The sequence below is a fragment of the Hydra vulgaris genome, chromosome 03 (assembly GCF_038396675.1).
Source record: "Hydra vulgaris chromosome 03, alternate assembly HydraT2T_AEP".
Lineage (NCBI taxonomy): Eukaryota > Metazoa > Cnidaria > Hydrozoa > Anthoathecata > Hydridae > Hydra > Hydra vulgaris.
In genome coordinates, this window is record NC_088922.1 from 41,585,577 (window position 1) to 41,600,441 (window position 14,865).

At 29.3% G+C, this 14,865-nt stretch overlaps 1 protein-coding gene across 1 annotated transcript in view; it reads right to left on the reverse strand.

Annotated features, from left to right (window-relative positions):
• LOC105848775 (uncharacterized) overlaps window positions 1-13,068 on the reverse strand; it is a 34,066-nt gene extending 20,998 nt beyond the window's left edge. The window contains exon 1 of the mRNA XM_065791937.1: window positions 12,910-13,068. The gene's annotated coding sequence lies outside the window, so the exon portion shown is untranslated. The remainder of the gene's footprint in view (window positions 1-12,909) is intronic.
• Window positions 13,069-14,865: the final 1,797 nt, after the last annotated feature.

The window sequence follows — 14,865 nt, forward strand, 5'->3', positions numbered from 1 at the left end:
ATAAAAAAAATTGAATCAAAACAATTTAAGTAAAAATACAAAAAGTATATTAAATATAAATAGTATTGAAAATTATTTCCCTATTATCAAAAGGAATCCTTTAAAATACTGCCCCATGGTTTGAGTGTACTTAACCACGATAGTGATTAGGTGCAGAGCCGTGCGTTGACTTGCTTTACATTTGCGAGATTTTAACCTTTCGATTAATTTGCGGCTCGTGGGGAAAAAAGTTAAACGTGTTTTTTCTTCATTTGTAAAATTCTTAATTAGCAAAAAAAAATATATTTTATCGTTCAAAAATTATGACCACGACGAGTTGACATTCCCAAATTGAGGGCGTTTTAACCCTTACATGGTCGCCATTTTTAAACGATGAAATTTTTTTGATAAATTGCAATCAATTTTATTCATTTTTATAAAATCTATTTCGGGGATTTTGGGACCCTAATGTTCTAGCTATTATTGAATTGCCATAATTTTTTATTCTACATACTTTATTATACATATTTTATTGAGTAAAATTGCTCAAATTTTTATTCTCGTAAAGCTGAGCAATTTACTCCAAAAATGCTGAGTAATTGCTCAGCTTTACGTGAATAAAAATTTGAGCAAAATAGCTCAAATTTTTATTTACGTAAAGTTGAGCAATTACTCGAAAAACGCTGAGTAAAAGCAATTGCTTTTTTTTATTCACACGGCCTAATGAAAATATTATTTGTAATAGGTGCGTTATATACACCTAGATTTTTTCTGGATTATAAATTCAATACAATAATTTATTTCAGTGTTATTCATAGTCATTTCGCATGTTTACATTTTAGGCATCAGCACCACAAAATAAAGTTAGAAACATTACCAAGATTAAAAACTATGCATTAAATCAAAGATTATTTAAATAGACCAAAAAATCCATTTCCTGTAATAAAAAACATAAAGGTTTTTATATATCTATACTGAATTCTTTCCAGATATCAATATTTGTTTACTAATATAAAAATATATATATGCACGGCCGGTGCGAGTAGGTGGGGGTGCATTATCTATAATCAATTATTGAAACCGTCTGTTATTAGCCACTATATAGCATACCCGGAGGCTTCAATAATTGAAAAACTTCAATTAATGATTTAATACTTTAAATAAACCAACAAGAGTTGCAACTGCGTCAACAAGAGTTGCAACTGCGTCAACAAGAGTAGCTGCGTCAGCTTCTTTAATAGATAACGTTATAATATTATCTATTAAAGAAGCTGACGCAGTTGTTATAACAGCTCATATTTTTAATGAATCTCTTAAAAATATGTAGTATAAAAAATGACGTTTCTGACCATTTCCTTGACTTTTTTTAAGTAGATATTGACTCTGAAATATTACCACAACATAACAAAATCTTCGTCAAATGTATTAAGGATCATTTAGGAATCAATTATCCTTAATTAGTTGGGAAAATATTGACTTTAAATGTGATGAAAACGTCTATGACACATTTTACAAATCTTTTTTGATATCTATGGTGCAAATTTTTCGAAAAAGTAAATTTAAATAAGAGTTTAAAGTCACCATGGTTAATAAGGATATCAAAAGTCCTCAAAATTAAACAAAAACTGTATATAAAACATAGCAAAAAAATTGACAAAGCTTTATACAAAATTTACGCCAAATAGTTCGAAATTCAGAAAAAAACTGCCAAAAAAAAAGAACGGTATTTTTTAAATTTATTAGAGGAGCATAATTAAATTCATCGACACGTGCGCACGAATTGAATTAATGCTTAGACCATTAAATTTTTTTTTTTACAATGTAAGTTTTGCTGTTTAAAAATATTACAATAATCAAATATATTTTACAATTTTTACATGAGTAACAACAGGACTTCTAGAAGATCATGAGAATCTTTTCATGAAGTCCTTTGCAATATCTGGTTACTTTTTGATAAAAATACAATGTCTGAAGTGTATTATTACTTCACTAATTCACTTATTTTATTAAATTGTGAAGTAATAATACACTAAAAGTGTATTATTACTTCACAATTTAATAAAATGTTGAAACCAAGTAACATACAAAGCAAAAAATAATAATAAAAAATGATTAAAAATAAATCAAGATATTTTCAATTAAAAGTATAATTATTTTAAGTTTCTGTTTGAATCAAGCAAAAGTCAGTTTGGTAGAAAAATCAAAGGACCTCGGTAAGAAACAAAAAAATGGTCTTTGCTTTTAATGGCAAAAAGGGGCAATAAAATTGTTATTAATTCGAAGATTATATTTGCTTTTAGATTTCATACAACCAGATTTTGTAATACATTTGACGACAAATTTTCTCTACATTTAAACATGAAGCATAAAATATTAAAACATTCATTTCTTTAAAAAGTTGTTTCGTATGAAAAAACGATTTTTAAATGAAGGTAACGAGATTTTAGTTTTGTTCTATGAGTACTTCCCCATATAATATATGCGTAGTTTATATAAAGTTTATAAAATGGTAGACGCGGTTTTTTCTTAAATTGTTAAAGCCAAAAGTTTATGCGTATGTGACACGACACTCTGTGGCAAAAAACTAGAAAAAACTAGAAATAAGATTTTAATTAAATTTTTTAAGGAATTTCTTTTTTCTTACATATATTTCGCTGTTCATACAATTAAAAAAATAAAATAAAAGTACAAAGAAACGTTTTCATAAAATAAAATAAAATTATTAATCGTAATATAACAATATAACAATACATAAACTTGGTATCTGAAAGAAGATCCAAAAGATCTTGTCGTCAGAACCATATAAAATATATCAAACGTGTATATATAATATAATAAAAATACAATTGATTTAATAATTATTAACAATGTAGAATAAACAAAAACAGAAAATAATTTTACATTTCAAAAATATTTATATATATTGTCAGTAGAAAGAATAAAGTTTTTTAATTTAGTTTTAAAAACAGAAAACGAAATTGACAAATCAAAATTTGGAACAACAATTTTGTTCCATAAATACGGTGCTCGATAGTTTATGCAAAATTGATAAAACTTTGTTTGACAAAGGGTTCAGTTATTAAATTTTTATTTCGTACAGTATATTTGTTTATAGCTTTATGGGTAAAAATATCTTTAAAAATGAACAATGGTTGTTTACTTTTACAACGAAACATAAAACATAAAATATTATAGACATTGAGTTCGTAAACGTTAAGTGCTTTAACGTTTTTAAACAAAATATTAGAATGAGAAAAACGATTTTCAAAACATATTAAACGCATTGCGTGTTTCTGACGATGGTAGAGATTTCGTAACTTACTTTTAGAGGTACTTCCCCAAACAATATTGGGATAATTTATATAGCTATGTATAAATGAGTAGTAGAGTTGAATTAAATTTTGTTTATTTAGATAGTATCTGACCTTATATAGAATTCCAATACTTTTGGCCAATTTAGTAGAAATAAAGTCGATATGATACTTCCATGTAATATTTTCATCAATGTAAATGCCTAAAAATCTTGTGACCGACTCCTTTTTTATTTCAATTTTATCAATGAAAAGTTTAGGTAAATTATTTGGTAAAAAACGCTTTTTTGCGAGGGAGTGGAAAAGGATCCATTTTGTTTTGTCAATGTTTAAAGTTAACTTGTTGCACTTAAACCAGTTGGAGGTGTGATTGAGTTCTTTATTCATATTTGAAAAAAGCTCATAAATGTCACTGTTTGACAGAAATAAATTAGTATCGTCCGCAAAAATGATACTCATAAGGTTAGAAGCTTTATTTAAATCATTTATATAGACTAAAAACAAAAGGGGGCCTAGAATAGAACCCTGTGGAACACCACATTTTATGTCAATTAATTTTTCATTTTGAAAATAATCTCCATAGAAAACAAATTGTTTTCTATTTGTCAACAAATTTTTTATACCATTTTATTAATTTGCCATTAATTCCATAAAATTTGAGTTTCTTAAGTAGAATTTTGTGATCGACCGTGTCGAATGCTTTTGATAGGTCAATGAAAATACCTAGTGTATATTGTGATCTAGCAAATGAATTGGAAATTTCACGAATGAACTGTGTAATGGCTTGTTCAGTTGAACAATTTTTTTTAAAACCGAATTGATTTTTATATAGAAGTTTATTTAGATTAAGGTAATTGTATGTTCTATTGTATATAATTCTTTCTAAAATTTTCGAGAAGGTTGAAAGAACTGAGATAGGGCGATAATTACTAATATTTGATTTTTTTCCGTCTTTGTAAATTGGAGTATTTTTAGCTATTTTTAATTGGTCGGGGAATAAACCTTGCTGTATAGATGCCCTGAACACTTTATAAAGAATACATTTTAAATTTTCAAAGCAATCTATGATTATGTTGCCATTTATTTCGTCCACACCTGTAGCTTTGTTTCTTTTAAGAGATTTGTAAGCTCTCTCAAACTCATCAAAAGATAAGTCAGAATATAAATTATCTATAAAAGACGATTTATATTAACAGACAGGGACTAAAAGAACATGGATGGCCATCATAATCTTTTCACAGAACCGCTCTTTGGACTGTTAACAAGTTTAAAGTAAATAAAATTTGTTATAAAAATTATATAAAGCTCCGTCAAAATATGAAAAAATAAGCATCTTCGTTATATAAGCATCTCCGTTATATAAGCATCTCCGTTATATGTTTAGAGTAAAAGGCAATAAGTAGAATAATTTCCTATAAATATAAATTTAGTTAAACAAAAAAAAAATTATATAAGAAATTAAGTTGAACAGAAAGATTTATCAAAAAGGTTTGTATATTAAATTTCAAAGCTAATCATTTGATTTCAAAATTTCTCTTTTTATATGAAACTTTAATGAACTTACTGACTTCACCGTATTAAAGCTGTTTCATATCTTAGGCCCCTCGGTATGTTATGCTGTACTCTTTATATTTCGTTAATTTACAAGACAGTGTATATGTGAGCCTCTCATTAGATCTTAGAGAACTGTTATTCTTTAGATTTATTTAAAATATTGTTTCAAACTTGTTTGATGTAAGATTTTTAAAATGCTTATACATGAAGATAGTATGTTGAAATCTGTTTATCTCATATACATTCAACATTTTCATTTCCCTCCTTAATGGCTTTGCATGCTCAAATCTATTTTTTCGGTATATAATTCTGCTAGCATGTTTTTGCTCATTAAATATCTTTTTAAATTTAGCAGGTTGTGTGCTAGCCCACGCAGTCTTATCATAATTAATGTTGCTATGAATTAAACTAAAGTGTATTAATTTAAGACTTAGAGTGTTTATGAATTGACTAGCTCTGTAGATTATGCCAATTGTTTTGTTTATTTTTTACTCGATATATTTTATGTGAGGAAGCCAAGATAAGTTTTTATCTACAAAAACTCCAAGGTATTTTAAAAATTCCTTCTTTTTGATTTGTTTATCATTTATAAAGAGAGCTGGTAATTTAAGTGGCAGATTTTCTCTTGTGTTTTTTTGTAAAATAATGTATATTGAGTTTTATCTGTGTTTATTGAGAGTTTTGAATTTAATTTTGCAGATACATTACAAAAGTATAAATTCATATAAATTAGAAATAGGAGAGGCCCGACTATTGAACCTTGTAGAACTCCACACAAAATGTTTAATACACCGAAATCCGGATTGATTACATACTGTTTTCGGTTAGTAAGGTAACTTTTAACCCAACTAAATGTTTTGTTTGTTACACCATAGTAATTTAACTTTTTTAAAAATATGGAGTGATCTACCGTTGGTTCTTTTGTCAACTAACTCAATAATTGCATGCTCAGTTGAAGTATTTTTTCTGGAAACTAAACTGTTTGGGGCAAAAGAATTTGTTTTTTGCAAAATGGCCATAAAAATTGCAAAATGGTCTATCATACATAACGCGTTCAAATATTTTTGAGAAAACGGATAATACGGATATAGGTCTATAATTTAACTTTATCTACTTTTAATGTATCAGGAAATATGACATTTATTGAAAGTTTAAGAATATAAAACAAAAGTTTGCTGATATTTTTTTTAGTTTGAAACTACAATATTAGCTGACATTCCATCCAAACCCAATATTTATTTATTTTTAAAGATGAGAAAGCATTCTCGATTTCTTATACTATTAGTTTGCTGTCTAATAATAAACTATTGCTTGAGAGCGAACAATGCCGAGCTTCTTCCTATAATATTCTTGAAATACTAGAGTTGTCCAGATGTTTCTACAATTTTCCTAAACACTCTAAAACGTTCTAAAAATTTCTAGAATTTTCGAGAAACTCTCATAACTTTCTAGAACACTTTTAGACGTTCTAAAAGTAGCTGTATAAGTATAAAAGTACAGCTGTCTCAAACCAAGATTTCAATTCGTGTTATTGCAGGCTGAAAGAATAACGATTCGTAGTTGAAGAAAAGTTATTTGATATATCACCAAGAGGTTGTTTGCATCCAACTTATTCATTCTGCTTCGTGTGCGGACAATTCATAAAGACAAAGAGCAAAAAAGTATTGCGTGGAAGCAAATCGTACAATGTGCGAGACCTACAAGGCATACTTCGGCGTACCGGTCGGGGACCAAGACAAATCTTGGGCACCAAATTTCATATGCGAATATTTCAAAAAAACACTCAAAGGTAAACAAAACAGTTATTTCTCGCTTAGATAAGTTTGAATTTATTTTCATAAGATTTCAATGCTTTAGATCTAACTCATTTCAAGGAGTTATAATTTACAAAGTTTTGTTATAAGTCGTGTACTGTAGGGAATTATGTTTCATCTTGAAATCGTTCCATATTTTGAAATTTACTGTTCTTTATTATAATTCTTATGTATTATTATGTGCTTTGTTACAGGTTAGTATAGAGGAGAGAGACAAGCCATGAAGTTTGTTATCCCGTGAATTTGGCGAGAGCTGACAGACCACTCAAGCAACTGTTACTTTTGTATGGTAAACCCAAAAAATCAGATCGTTTTTCTGGACATACCTTCTTCCATCACCCTAGTACCACACAGCTCAATTTGTCTGTTCCAACTCTTCCTAGGCGGTATCGGCCATATTCAGAAGACATCAGCAAGTCAGATATCGAGGTAGATACTGGAGATATGGACTACAATGTCACATATCAAGTTGGGGATAGAAAGTTGTACTTCCCTAACCAGAAAGACGTGAACTATTTAATGGGCTTACGAAATTGAATGTTGAGCTTCTGATATCGAGGCTCAAACAGAGGAACTTGGTTGATGATAACTTACAATTTACGGATCAGAGGAAGCGGCATCAAAGATTCTCCAACTTCTTAATTTAGCGTTATGGATTCTCCAACTTCTTAATTTAGCGTTAACTTCTTAATTTAGCATAACTTCTTAATTTAGCGTTTCTTAATTAAGCGTTATTTCTGTGTTTCTGCGACGATTATTTCTGTGTTTCTGTGTTTTGTGTTTTTTCTGTGTTTCTTCTGTTTTTTTTTGTGTTATTTCTGTATTTCTGTATTTCTGTGTTTCTGTGTTCTGTGTTATTTCTGTGTTTCTGCCGGTCTATTCCAGGCTATAGGTATGTAATCCTATAATGTAATCCTATTAAATGGCGCTTATTCATAGACAGTTCATCCCGGAGCCTCCAAGCCGTGTTGCTTCACAATGGAAACAACTACCCGTCTCTCCCGATGGCCTACTCTGTGCATCTTAAAGTGGACTACACCTGTGTCAAAATGTTGCTGAATGCATTAAGTATAACGACTCCGGATGAGAGGTCATTGGTGACTTCAAAATGGTATTGTTCCTCATGGGTCTTCAAGGGGTTTTACAAAATTTCCTTGTTTTCTCTGTCTCTGGGACAGCCGTGAAACTAAGGTGCATTATTGCCTAAAGGACTGGCTACAACGGACCGAGTTTTCTGTTGGGAAGAGCAATTTTAAGTGGGAGCTGCTAATAGAACCTCATAAAGTGTTTATGCCTCTGCTGCACATAAAGTTAGGCCTCATTAAGCAATTTTTCATTGCTCTTGACAAGGAGTCAACAGCATTTCAATACCTTCAAGATCTTTCTCCAAAGCTGTCCGAGGCTAAAGTCAGGGCTGGTATATTAGTTGGATCATAGATCAAGAAGATCATAGAATGTGAGGACTTTGCAAAGTTGTTGAACAGGACAGAGAGAGCGGCTTGGAGCAGTCTCGGTGCAGTTATTCAGGGCTTCCCAGGTAATCATAAAGCTGAAAACTATGAGGAGTTGGTGCAGATTCTCATAAAAAATTACGCCAAAATGGGATGCAGAATGTCTATAAAAGTCCAAATTCTTAATTTGCATCTTAACAAATTTAAGGAGAACATAGGCGATTGAAAACGCTTGCATTACTCCGAGGAGCAAGGCAAGCGTTTTCATTAAATTATATTGGACTTTAAACGTCATTGCCAAGTACAGTATAACAAAAATATTTTTATTTCTTTTTTTTCAATTTTATTTAGGTGCCCCAAGAAGTCCTTACGGTCTTATCACAGAGCACCGCGGATGAGCATTTAATTGGAAGTCCACGCTTACTTCCTAACCGATGTCGCAAAACTTACTCAGAGGTGGTGTTAAACAACAGATTCTTTGCTTCTGAAGCAACATCATGGGGGACTACATTTTGGAGCTACTTGAGAGAATGATTCACGGTACAACCGTAAATCTAGAAAATCTAAACATTTCTGAACCTTGTTGAGTGGTTTCCGACTGTGTTTGTCTATGCCTTGTGAAATTTTTGTTTTAACTTGATTATAATGACAAAAATAAAAAAAAATTGTTCTATTTTCACAAAAAAGCGAGTTTTCTTCGTGTTGTTGTAGTGTAAGCAAAGTTTGTGCTTGATGAAGTCATTTTTTTGCATACTTTAGACATTTAGACTTTAGCAATTGAAATGTAACACTTAAAATCCAGGAACAAAAGTTGTGTTACATAGTGTAACTTTTTCAGTATCATATAAATTTACAATAAAAAAGTAAATTTAACATGAAAACTGAAAGGGCATAATACTAACAAAAGGTGTCTTCCTTATTCCCTAATTTTTACAGCCGATATACTGTGTCGACATTTAATATTAAGACATTTTTAAGCCATATTAAGCACAAAAAAATTTTTTGTATGGTTTTTGAATTTTTTTACGCTTAAAAGCAAATCCGTATTTTTTAATCGATTAGCTTGAATTGTATTTTTGTTAGCTTGATTTGTCAACACACAACTTATAAAGTTAGGAAAAGCTATTCTTCTGTTAATTCTCAAAGATTTGTTAATTTTAACATAGCAAAAATCATTAATTAAAGGTGATGGTGCTAAGCCAACGCATATCTTCCATGCTTGGATTATAATAGCCTTTTGATACTTTTGATCTAACGATAACAGATTTCATTTTTTTAGGATCGATCTTGTGTGTATCTTGTTGGGACCAATAATTGGTAGAGCTTTCTTTGTAGACATTTGAGTTGCATAATTTTTTTTGATTTACTATTTTCCCAAATTTCAACATCATAAGTTAAATGACTTTTAATTAAAGTATTGTATAAAACAACTTAAGATTTACAAGGCAACAGTTTGTTAAACTTTCTAAGATGCCTTTACTTATCTTTTTTGAAGTTTGTACTATACGAAGATGCTAATTCATTTTGTCGCCCCAAAGAATACCAAGAATGCTAACGCTTTTTTTAAATAATTTTTTCAACATTGGGTAACCTTTACTCTTGTAACTTTACTTCTAAATTTTTTGCGCTACCAAATATTATTATTTTTTATTATTACTAGAGTCTTTGAAGGAAGAGCTGCAAAGCTTTGATGATTTTAAGACTGGGCTTGTTGGTTCTGGAGTTGTCTCTAGAACACCCAGACTTATCTTAAGAAAGTCTCCACCCCCATCAATTCTAATCTTAACAAGAGGCTGATCAGAAACATTTCGTGCAGATAACACAAACTGCAGTAGGCTGGCAACATCCTTGCAATGTACAACTTCTCTGATTGTATCACAATTGGAAAATTTTACTTTTGAAACAATGAAGTAGTCATTGAGCAACTTTCCTTGTTCTGAAAATTTTTTAGCAAAGTAAGGCTCAACAACTTTTTGAGGGCTGATAACCCTGTATTAAGCTAAACTTTCACCAAGCTTTCAGCGGAAAGTGGCTCCTTGAAAAGTTGAGCTGGTGCTGCTTTTCCTAAAACAAAATTAAATATTTTTTAAAAATTGAATGGATTTATGAATATTGGTTTTCTTAGACATAAACAAGAAAATAATAGTTTCTAAATTAATCAAATGGACATACCAAATTTGAGTGGTAACTTAGGACCTCCACTTTCTTGGCTAAGTCGCACAGTACCATTGGGTTATGAATCATGTGTTTTCAACACAGAAAAAGCCACAACCTCTGCACTTTTGGTGTCTTCTTTTGCTAGCCTTATTAGGTTGACCCGTCTTGTTGCAGGGGTACAATGATGTGATAATCCTATTGTCAGACAATGTGAACATCTCTTTTAAACTGTGGGAGGACTTCTCTCTGGGACAACATTGCTGGTCATTGGTAATGGTGTTTTTCCATTGGTTTTTGCAATTTTGCAAATGATGCAGTTGCAATCAGGTGAATTTCGTGTGGGTTGTTTCACAAGGGTGGAAGAAAAGTCATAGAGGTTAGGAAAAGGCTTTGTAGCCTTTCCTTCATCAATTTTATGAAGATGGAAACGACAGTTTGTGCACATCCCATGTGGAAGTCTATCATCATTTAAGTCCAAAAGTTCTGGTGAATGTTTTGTCAGTCTGCTTATCAGAAAGGGTGTCAGTGATCGGTCACTTTTTGACATGCAAAGAATGCAAACATATTTTTGGTACTCAGTGTGAGATTTTGCTTTGTTTGGCATTTCAAAACTTTAATTTCTTCACATAAATTTTTTTCAAAATAACTAAAAACACAAAAAATTCAAGTTTAACCGTAACAGAAAACAACAACAATTTTGACAAATTTTAAGCTGTACGGCTGTGGCAAATAACAAAAAAACACTCAATTTTTATCAAGTGCAATTTTAATGCTTATCTGTTTCAAAATAAACCTTAAGAAATGCAGTATTTGGTTGTTAAATTTATTTTTTTTCAACCAATGATGATTTCATTTTTTTCTGTTTTAAGCAAGTATTTAAATGCAAATTTCTCTCACGGACGCCAATCCTGGATTTTAAAAATACTTGGAATGATATCACATTGGTATGTACTACCACCCCTCAAAAGGATTTTTTCGGGTGTTTTCATCAATGATACACCCTAAAATTTTCTAACAGTGTTCTGCCAAGTGAATTTCACTAGCAAATTCAGTTCATTTTTGACATCCAACTTAAAGTTAAATTATTTAGTGTGCGGCAAAGGCAATATGGTTTCATAACAGAATTAGTCATATATAAATTAAAAAATAGAAAAAAACGCACCACTTTTTAAACGTTTGAGCAGGAGAGGCATGAAACTCAAATTTTCTGTAAGTGGATTTAAGTAGGCATAAAGTAACCGTAATAAATAAATAAAAACCGTAATAAATAAAATAAAAAGCGTAACAAAGTACCGTGTTACAGTACTTTATTAGATTTGTTCTTAAATTATGCAATAACTTATGTCGACTTTACTTTATTAAAGATTAATGTAAATTTATTTTTGTATCTAGAAACATAGAAATAAAATCTTTTTGAAATAATAAAATAATTAATAATAAAATAATTAATAATAAAATTATTAATAATTTTACATTTGCTAAAATTGATTAACAGAAAACAACAAAAGATTCATCGCAAACTGTGCAATCTTATTCGTCACTAAACTTGTTCAAAGGTACTTGAGTAAACTTATGAAACAAAATGATTAGTTTTATGACTGTCTCAAAAAGATAAGTAAAATGAACAAATATATTTATTTTTTAACAAAAAATTAACAAATTAGATATTGTTCGAAATGCTAATATATTAGATTCGAAAGGGAGTAACTCCGGGATTTTTTTTTTTTAATACGCAAGTAAATAAAGTGCCAAAAATAATTCGAAAATACCTAAGATAGTTTGCATATTTAAGGTTGTTACACGACCTGGTTACACGTTGGTAAGGTTGTTACACGACCTGGTTACACGTTGGTAAGGTTGTTACACGACCTGGTACAGTGCTTAAATTCAAAAATATTCAACTAAATGATTTTGAATAAGTTTTGAGCGAGTTTGTGGACCATGATGGTGTCCTTTCTCATTTAATTGCAATTAAGTTTGCTTGTCACTTCCTATACGTGTGAGCGCTCTTTTTCTTGTCTTCTCAGGCTAAAGACTTATTTGCGTTCAACAATGTCTAATAAACTACATTTTATACTCATTAAAAAGACTAATTATTTCTTATTACAGATTTTCAACATCTACCAAATAGTTTAAGCCCCATCCGGGAAAATTGAAACTCTACGCTTATGGTCTTGTTCTTTCAAGATAACTAATATCCCTATTGATTTCTTGTATTTTTATTAAATCAAAAGTATGCTAATTTTGTTAATACTTTAGGTCCATGAAAATTATCAACAATATTTTTTTTTTCCATAAAAAGTTCAAATGCTGCTTTCTTAGCAATGTTCCGTTTGTTTTTAAGCTATGTAAGGCCTCGATTTTTCTGCTTGAGCTTCTTTCAAAAATAAAATGTTGTTTAAAATTTTATATGAAAATTATAATCAAGAATTAACGAACATGGAATCAGAAACATAATTACATATTTGTATTATACAATAATATCTTCAAAAAACCATGATCTAATTTTAGAATTTATTTTTTAAAGACATGCAGAATATTAAAAAAAAAGATTCTATTTCAAATATTCGTTTGTATTATCACAAAACATATTTTTATCCATATTTGTATTAGATTTTGTAACCAGAAATAAAGAATACTTACTCCAATACTCAAAAAATTTATATCTTCAATAATATTGGTCCATGTCATTTGGATTACTATTTTTAGTCCGTGCATCAAGTTTTAAAGGGTAGTTTAAAAAAGTATCTGTTAAACATTCATAGTCAGCTTTGCGGAAAATTGAAACTCAATGTAAATCTTCTTTTATACTTTCATTTACTAGATTTAAACTTACATTAGGCCCATCAAAAAAAACTTGGAGGACTTTACAACAATCCTAAGAGCATTAAAAACTATTATATTAAGTAAAAACAGCGCCAGCTGACGCTTTACATAATAACTCCAATAAGATGTTTTTACTTCACTGTGTTGTTTCAAAGACAAACCTGTATTTGACTGTTTAAAAAAAAATTTGTTCTAAAAATTATCACTTAATGTGGTCTAATAAGAGTTCAATTGTACCTTGTTCAATTTTTTAAGAATGCATGCTAAACAAACTGAAATAGAATAAGGAAACCATATTTTCTTTAACAAAAGAAGCATCACCATGAAATAGAGTGTAAATGCATTTTGTTTTTTGATAAGCAAAATATAAAGCACTGTTAAAAAACATGGAACAAAACACTTTTTGATTCTAATGAGTTGTACGAAAGTCAAAAAAAACTATATAAAACTCAAAAAAAAAACTCAAAAAAACATGTTTTATAAGAGTTAAAACATAATTATTGTATTGTCAATTTTGTGTTGTTTTTGTTCACCAAAACAAACGTGTGTTTGACGGGCTTTTCCTTTTTTATGTTTTTTCCCTAAAACAAGAAATGACAATTGAAAAACCGGACTAGATTTAAGGAGACATAAACCCCTAAGTATATAGGGTAAAAAAAAAGAAAAATGTTTTATATATATATATATATATATATATATATATATATATATATATATATATATATATATATATATATATAAATTAAATTATTATTGTTCAAAAATTATTATATTATAAATTATTATTACTACTATTACTCTGTACTTTAAGAACATTGAGCGCATATTTGTAGAATACACTAACATAATTTATATCTAGTATATATATATATATATATATATATATATATATATATATATATATATATATATATATATATATATATATATATATATATATATATATATATATAAACATATATATATATATATATATATATATATATATATATATATATATATATATATATATGTATATATATATATATATAAACTTTGACTAAAGTAAAAGTGATAAGCATCCCGGTGGGAATAGCTAGCTATAATCGAAACGATAAAGACAGTGATTTGGCCACGATGATCGCTAGCTTTTTTAAGTTAGCGAAAAGCCATCGATGTTTGTAAAGATAAAAATAGTGAATTTGGCTACAAGGACAGCTAGATAAAATAGCTGTTTAAAAAATTTTGATATGTAGCTATCCACCAGCTATAGATTTGTAGATATTTTGTACAAAACTACAATATGAAGCTAGCGACACATTGCAACAAAATCGCAATGCTTAAAGTTAAATTGTTCTCATAATTATAATAGACTCAATACTAAAAATTGAATTTTTAAAGAAGTTAAAGTCGTTAGAAAAAAATAATATAAGAAAAAAAAATTGCCTAAAAATCGCTATAAAGCAAGCTAGATGTCGCTAGTTGCTGGCTTATTTTCCACCGGGATGTAGCATTTAATATTTTATTCATTTATTTAAAAATTAAAGTGATACTTTCTGGATTTTTGTCAGACAAATTGTTTAACCATGTCATCAAATGAGAGTTGTCTGGTCGTCTTACTTTTAATACACATCAAAGAAATGTCGAGCCGCTCTTGATTAATTCTAGTACGGCATTAATTTTTTACACGCTTTAATTGCGAGAACTTTCTTTCTCCAGTACAATTTTCTATCATTCGGTTGAGGTTAATTCTAAAAGCTACTGCATTATTCGAAAAAGTTTATACCAAACTAT